Here is a 7948-nt window from a genome sequence, read left to right as displayed (position 1 = left end):
TGTTCTTTAAAGATAAACATTTTCCCAAAATTTTAATGACCTCTCCTCAATCAAAATGGCCTCCAAGACTGGAAACTGAAACAATAATAGAATGTCTTGACTAAAGGCTATTTGATCATACTAAGAATGAGAAGAATGATTTCTCAGAAACAGAAAACATTTATTTCTACCTTTGGAACTCGCTCATGTCTCAATGATACAGCAAAAATGAAAGAATCTCCCCAAATTCCTTTGAGCCAGAATTCAAAACTAACAAAAGCGAAAGGCCATTGATACATGGCAAAAAGAGAGTTTGCCATTTGCTTTTCTCATCACATCCACCTGATTGGGAAAGAGGTAAAGAGTCCCTACTCTGCCATTTGCTTTTCTCATCACATCCACCTGATTGGGAAAGAGGTAAAGAGTCCCTACTCTGCCAACTCTGTCAGCCTGGTGGCTCAGATGGTAAAGAATCCCCCTACAATTCAGGAGACCTGGATTTGATTCCTGGGTCAGGAAGATCCCCTGGAGAAGGGAATAGTAACCCACTCTAGTATTCTTGCCTGGAGAATTCCATGAGCCTGTGGGCCACAGTTCATGGAGTCACAGAGTCGGACATGACTGAGTGACCTTCACTTTCACTTCTGCCATCTCACATACATCTAAAGACTGGCTCACCAAAGAGATGACATCCTTGATGAATGAAAATCAGTCGACTACCAAGCCTATGTTCCTTTCCAGCAAGGCTCTGTGGCCAAAGGACATGTACTGAGCATAAGTCTCTTCTATTAAAGAAAATGAACTTTCTCTAGCCGTGATGATGTCAAATCTGAATTGTCAAAGTCAACTCCCTTTCAGTTTGACTCTATTCCTTCCTAGTTGTGCCACCCTGGACAAGTCATGTCATTTTGTCTGTCAGCAAATATCAGTTAAACGCCTGTTCTATGCCAGGCCGTGCAAGATGCTGGTACATAATGGAAAGTGGATGGATAGATGGGGTTCCTGCTCTCCCAGAGCTTCATCGGGTCCTCCCCACCTCAGCACCCCTTATTGGTAAACATAGGCTTTTGATAGAAAAGTTCCTAATCTAATTGTTTTAAGTGTCTAATTAAGAATAAGTGAGATAACATATGTCAGATGTCAAACAGAACATGGTCAATAATAGGAGCTCATTAACTGGAAAAAAAACTGTTAATAATTAACCAAATGAGATAGTGTCAAATTTTTTTTTCTTTGGCTGCACTGGTAGGTTTGCAGAATCATAGTTTCCTGACCAGGGATCAAACCCAGGCCCTAGGCAGTGAGGGTGGGGAGTCTGAGCCCGTGGACCACCAGGGAAATCCCAGTGTCAAAAATCCCACTTTTTATAAACTGCAGAGTAAATACAATTGTTCCTGTTACCATTTCTATTATCGAGGTTTTTTAGAACAAATTGTTAAAGCCAGCATATGCTTCCATCAAGTAAAACTGCAGAATTTTACGCACATCTAAACTTCATGGGAAGTAGATGGGAAAACAGTAGAAACAGTGGGCTGACTTTATTTTTCTGGGCTCCAAAATCACTGCAGATGGTGATTGCAGCCATGAAATTAAAAGACACTTGCTCCTTGGAAAGAAAGTTATGACCAACCTTAGATAGCATATTGAAAAGCCAGGATATTACTTTGCCAGCAAAGGCCTGTCTTGTCAAGGCTTTGGTTTTTCCAGTGGTCATCTATGGATGTGACAGTTGGACTGGTGAAGAAAGCTGAGCGCTGAAGAATTGATGCTTTTGAACTGTGGTGTTGGAGAAGACTCTTGAGAGTCCCTTGGACTGCAAGGAGATCCAACCAGTCCATCCTAAAGGAGATCAGTCCTGGGTGTTCATTGGAAGGAATGATGCTAAAGCTGAAACTCCAATACTTGGGCCATCTCATGCGAAGAGTTGACTCATTGGAAAAGACTGATGCTGGGAGGGATTGGGGGCAGGAGGAGAAGGGGACGACAGAGGATAAGATGGCTGGATGGTATCACCGACTGGATGGACGTGAGTCTGAGTGAACTCTGGGAGTTGGTGATGGACAGGAAGGCCTGGCGTGCTGCAATTCATGGGGTCGCAAAGAGTCGGACACGACTGAGCAACTGAACTGAACTGAACTGAAACTTCAAATATGCAATTCTGACAGCCAATGCACTAGGAAAATGCTAGAAAATGTTCTTAAGCAGCCTCAACTCCCAGCAACCCCCACTAAGTACTCAGCACCAGCTACGCCAATAGCTTGCAGTGTCCTAATGTAGCAAGTTCACTCACTGTCTGCTGCTGTGGGATCCCATGCAGAGGTGATTTTGTGGAATCACTTCACTGTTTGTCTTCTCACCCAGAAGTCAGGGCTCTGACTTCTAACCTAAACCTTCCAGCTTTCTAACCCTAATGGCTTCTAGCTTAGTTCCTGGAAGGTAGGAAGGATTTGGTCCATAAATGTTCCCTAATTTAAAAGTAATGAATGAACAAGAGGAAAAAAAAAACAGAATATATTACTTATGTCTTCACCATCTCCTTATATGTAAAATAAATCATGCTAGAAGCATAGCTCTTCATGCTTTCTATTCATTTGGAATTCGACATGCATCTAACAAACACAAGATTAACTATGGTGTGCCCAGCTATATACTAGACCCTATGAATGATATAAAACTCTGCACACACAGCACACATTTCAGAATGACTGCACACACAGTGCACACATTTTCAAGATTTGGAGGCTATAAAAATCTGTGGACATCATATTATTCAAAACTATTGTTCTATCAGTTATGAACTAAAGTTCACAGACTTTGACTTGTCCAAGATGTTTTTAAAAAGCAACGACAGCAAACATGTTTACTTATCTTGTGCCAAATTCTTTACAGGTATCATCCCTTTTAATGCTCAAAACCACACTATGAAATGAGTACTATTATTATCCTCTTTTCACAGATGAGCAAACTTAATATTAGGAAGATTAAGTGATTCGCCCAAGACAAAAACCAAATCTAAGAAGAAAGCCATGTCACACACACATGCACACACATATATACAAACACAGTCCAATTCCTGGGCTCCTCACCACACTAACTAAACTGAAAGATCGGAAAACAATATGTGAGCGAAATTCCACACAGGAACTCTGCTAACCTGCTACGTATCAACAGAGCAGAGCTACCCAGGCAATGGCAGACCCCCAGCTTCCGCAGTTCCCCAGAGGTCCACCATCGAGCGTGTGTGACAGTGTGGAACTTCTTATCTCTCGTTTAAATTCTATTCTGGTCACTTTCAAAATAGGCAAGCGTGTGTGAAGTCGCTTCCGTTGTCCGACTCTTTACAACCCTATGGACTATAACAACTTGCCAGGCTCCTCTGTCCATGGGATTCTCCAAGCAAGAATACTGGAGTGCGTTGCCATGCCCTCCTCCAGGGAATCTTGACCAAGAGATCAAACCTGCATCTCCTGGGTCTCCTGCATTGGCAGGCAGGCTCTTGCACCTCGGAAGCCCCATAAAAGGTAAAAAGAAGGAATCTTTCTCTTTTCCCTACCCATTTCAGCCCCATCTGTCTGTCTCTGTCTCCCTCCCTCTCTCATTGTCTCTTGGGGACAAAAATAGGGGCAGAAAGCAACAGTGGGGGGGCCACAGGCCCCGAGTCAGAGACCCAAGCCACACATTCACTCACTTCACCAGACCAGGATATTCCAAGGTCCGTCCTAAACATCTGCCTTACCTCCCCCCTGCTTCCCCAACCCCTAGAAGCTATCAAAGTCCTGGGTAAGGAAATTAAACTCCTCAACGAGGCATTTCTGCCACCTAGTGTGAAGAGATATGCATGAAAAGATTTGGGTCGATAAAAGAAGAAACACAATACAAACTCTGAATTGCAAAGCATGTTCAAATAAATACCATTTACTCTCCCCAGACTATTTTATAAGCTACAAAACAAAGGAGCATTCATACGTTAAATGCAGTATATTGAGACCGTGATTATAAAGCAGCTGAAAACTTTTTGAAGCTGGACTGCAAAGAATGAACCGTGAGGAGAAATTCCAAGATCTGCCACACTCAACTTTAAGATTAAAATCGTGTGTACAAACTGCCAGAAATCTCAAGTCAGCAGGGACCAATCCAAGGAGATTTTATTTGTACCTACTATGAAATTGGTTTTCCCAAGAAACCACAGTTTGGGAGAAACACATTTTTCCTAATACTGAGACATGGGAGACTCTATTAATGCTTATTTTGTTGTTGTTTTCCTGATCAGAAGACACCCTGTGACATAGATTCATGTTTTTTCCAAAACTTCCTGACAATAAACACAATGTTTCACACAGTTGCCTCTATGTCATTCTCTCAGTGTAGACAAAATGCATAACATCATGGTGAAATTCAGTGAAATCATGCATTCACGAAGCCATAACACATTCCAGGCACATGGTTCTCTGGAGGAGTGCAGGCCAAGTCATGTCTGACTCTTTGAGACCCCATAGACTGTAGCCCACCAGGCTCCTCTGCCTGTGGGATTCTCCAGGTAAGAATACTGGAGTAGGTTGCTATTTCCTTCTCCAGGGAATCTTCTGAGATCTTCTGAGATCTTCCTGACCCAGGGATCGAACTCATGTCTCTTATGTCTTCTGCATTGGCAGGTGGGTTCTTTATAAGTGATTTTATTCAAAGGCATAGTGAGGTATAGAAAGCCTGCTTCTACCTTTCAGAAAATTCTCAAGAAAAACTGTATCTCACATCTGGCCATGGAAAAAGTTTGGAAGGAAAACAGTTGAGGTTCATAACTTCTGGGAACCTTGGAATATAGATATTCTACAATTCCAGTTTATACTCATTTTGTTTACTAATCAGCCAGGAAATGGGTAAAGCTAATGACCTCTAATGCAACAGACCCCAACATTTTTTGCATCTTAGAAGACAATTTTTCCAAGGATGGGAGTGGGGAGGATGGTTTCAGGATGATTCAAGTATGTTATATTTATTGTGCACTTTATTTCTATGATTACTACACCAGCTCGACCTCAGATCATCAGGCATTAGATCCCAGAAGTTGGGGATCCCTGCTCTAATGGGAACTAAGGGGTCAAACAGGCCCTGTTTCAGTGTGGATGGACAAAAAATTTTAAAAATGGGGGTAAGTAGAGTTGCTCTTAATCAGGATCACATCCAGAGAGCTGAAATTCACAGCACTTGCCCCCACCCCAAGACGTGCCCCCTCCAAAGAGCACAGTACAAGCCGAACGTACAGTAATCTTCATCTCTCAAATTATCTAGGATATATAGACCTTTAGGGAGAAATGCTGCAAACCAGAGGACCAGTCAGATCAGGTTCACGGGCTGGCAAGCCACCAGTGACTCATGTGGGAGAACAGGAGTGAGTCTGAGAAACAAGACTCAAGCACAGGGAGTCCGGTTACATCACAGGAGGTGAAACCACTTCAAAGCCTCCATACTGGCAGGCTGAATCCCACTAAGGATTGAAATGAAATACTACCTATTTCACCAGGCCTGGAGCTAACGAATCAAGCAACTTAAATCCCTCACAGAGCCTTGGGTAATGATCAAGATGCCCGTCTCTCCCTGACCCACTCGGCATATTGAGTGCAGTTTGTCTTTATGTGTGTGTCTCATTTTTTGTATACATCTTGTATACAAGATAATGGAAAGGCATAAATTAAATATGTATTTTTAGGAGAGAAGAAGGCATATTTTTTTTTAGCCCTACTACCTGCAAAATTCTTCTAGACCTGCAACCAATAAAAGCTGAAATGCTAGAAGGAAAAGAGGCAAAAAGGGAGAGCCACACTGTAAAAATAAGAAAGGGTCCAGGAATGTGGCTGGAAGCCCAAGACTTTAAACTGGTTATCTCGCACAATAATTCTTTAAAAATGTTCTACAAGGACAGAGGCTCCCATCCCTGGATTGAGATGATGCCAAGGAGCTCCTAAACCCCAATATGGCATATTGCCTTAGAAAGGTCTAGAAAGATCAAGGAAAAATAAGTTTAAAGACATACAGAAGTCCTACTGCATATCCCCCCAATATTCCTTCTACTTCATGCTCACGAAGTCCCTTCATGCTTTTTATCACCTCCTCATCACTCTCCTCTCCAACGTAGAGTGTTTTTCTTCTTTTTTTACAACTGTTAAAATTTCATACCCAACATCTACAAGAAATTTTTTTTCTGAAAATCACATGGATTTGTAAAGCTTTCTCCTAAAGCCCTGCCATGATTATAAGCCAACTGTCTGGTACTTTAGTTTCCTAATTGTTCATATATTTGTTCTATTTCCAAGAAGACTATTTGTTCTACAAAAGTGAAACAAATTTCATTACACTTCAGGATTCCCCCCAGCAGCTACTTAATCAGACAACATAATAGATAATCGGGCTTCTCTGGTGACTCAGAAGGTAAAGAATCTGCCTGCAATACGGGAAACCCAGGTTTGATCCCTGGGTTGGGAAGATCCCCTGGAGGAGGGCAGGGCAATCCACTCCAGTATTCTTGCCTGAAGAATCCCCATGGACAAAGGAGCCTGGCAGGCCATCCATGGGGTCACAAAGAACTGGACACGACTGAGCGACTAAGTACATAGTAGATAATCAGTAAACAGTTGATGGTTGACTAAGTTGTAGATTAACTGTAGAATTTAGCCTGAGTTGGGTCTCATACCTCTAAGATCCTGGGATGTAACCAGTAGGGAAGTCGGGGAATGGCGTGCACTGGGAAATGCATACATTCTAAAGATGGAATGATTTTACCATGGTTTTTATCATTTCCCTTCCTCTAAGCTAAAGATTTTTCTTGTCTCATATTCAAAGGCTACAAATGACATCTCACACATTTAGAAAGAAAAGAACAGCTGCTTTAAGAAGGGCACAAGAAATTGCAATAAAGGACTTCCCATCCCATCTTCATCAAGTCCTAAAAAATTTGGAGCCTTTGACCAAGATCAGTACAAATATCATATGTGTGAGAAAGTCTGGCAGACTTGGGGTGATTTTGAGAAATTGGTGCCCAAGCAGAGAGAGATGGGTTTCAAATGCAAGGGCCTATGTCCCAGAGAGCCTGGGAATCTGAGATGACACTGCCACCTGCTGTGGGCTAGAGAGGAAAATTGTTGTTGTTTAGTTGCTAAATCGTGTCTGAAGCTTTGTGACCCCATTGACTGCAGCCCGCCATGCTTCTCTGTCCACGGGATTTCCCCGGGCAAGAATACTGGAGCGGGTTGCCATTTCCTTCTCCAGAGGATCTTCCCCACCCAGGGGTCAAATTTGCATCTCCTGCATTGGCAGGTGGATTCTTTTACCTCTGAGCCACCAGGGAAATCTCTGCACAAAAACCGATGTAGGGGAGAAGCCACATTCTGACTGAGTCAGAGCAGCCTGAGACACCATTTTCAAGAAGGCAAAGTTGGTCCTGAGCTCCCCAGCAGCACCCTTTTCTGTATCTGTCTTTCTTCTTCCTGTTTACTATCCTCCAAGTAGGCCCTCGTGCAAAATGCTAGATTCTAGGACTCAACTCTGGGCCCCACCCATGACGGCTTCTCTTCTTTTATTTATTTTTTTTGGCCACACCACAGGGCATATGAGATCTTAGTTCCCCCACCAGAGATTGAACCCATGCCCCCTGCAGTGGAAGCTGGAGTCCCAACCCCTGGGCCACCAGGGAAGTCTCCATGATGCCTTTTCTTAATAATCATTCATTCCCTAACTCATTTCATGTCTGGAAAACCACCTGACAAACTCAGAGAACTGCAAACTTTCTAAGCAAAAGCATTACTTAGAGATAATGTCACCTGACCCCTTCCATCAAGTGGAGGCCACAGAGCTGTGGAGATTCGTCCCCAGTCCCACAGCTAAATAAGCAGAGGCAGAACCAGAACGAGCCCAAGCCTCCTGACCGGCAGTCCTGCGCTCTTCCTGTCACACCATTCAATTATTTATTCAACAGATT

Source organism: Bison bison, unplaced genomic scaffold (genome assembly GCF_000754665.1).
Source record: "Bison bison bison isolate TAMUID 2011002044 unplaced genomic scaffold, Bison_UMD1.0 scf7180017864325, whole genome shotgun sequence".
In the NCBI taxonomy this organism is placed as follows: Eukaryota; Metazoa; Chordata; class Mammalia; order Artiodactyla; family Bovidae; genus Bison; species Bison bison.
This window is presented reverse-complemented; position numbering follows the sequence as displayed.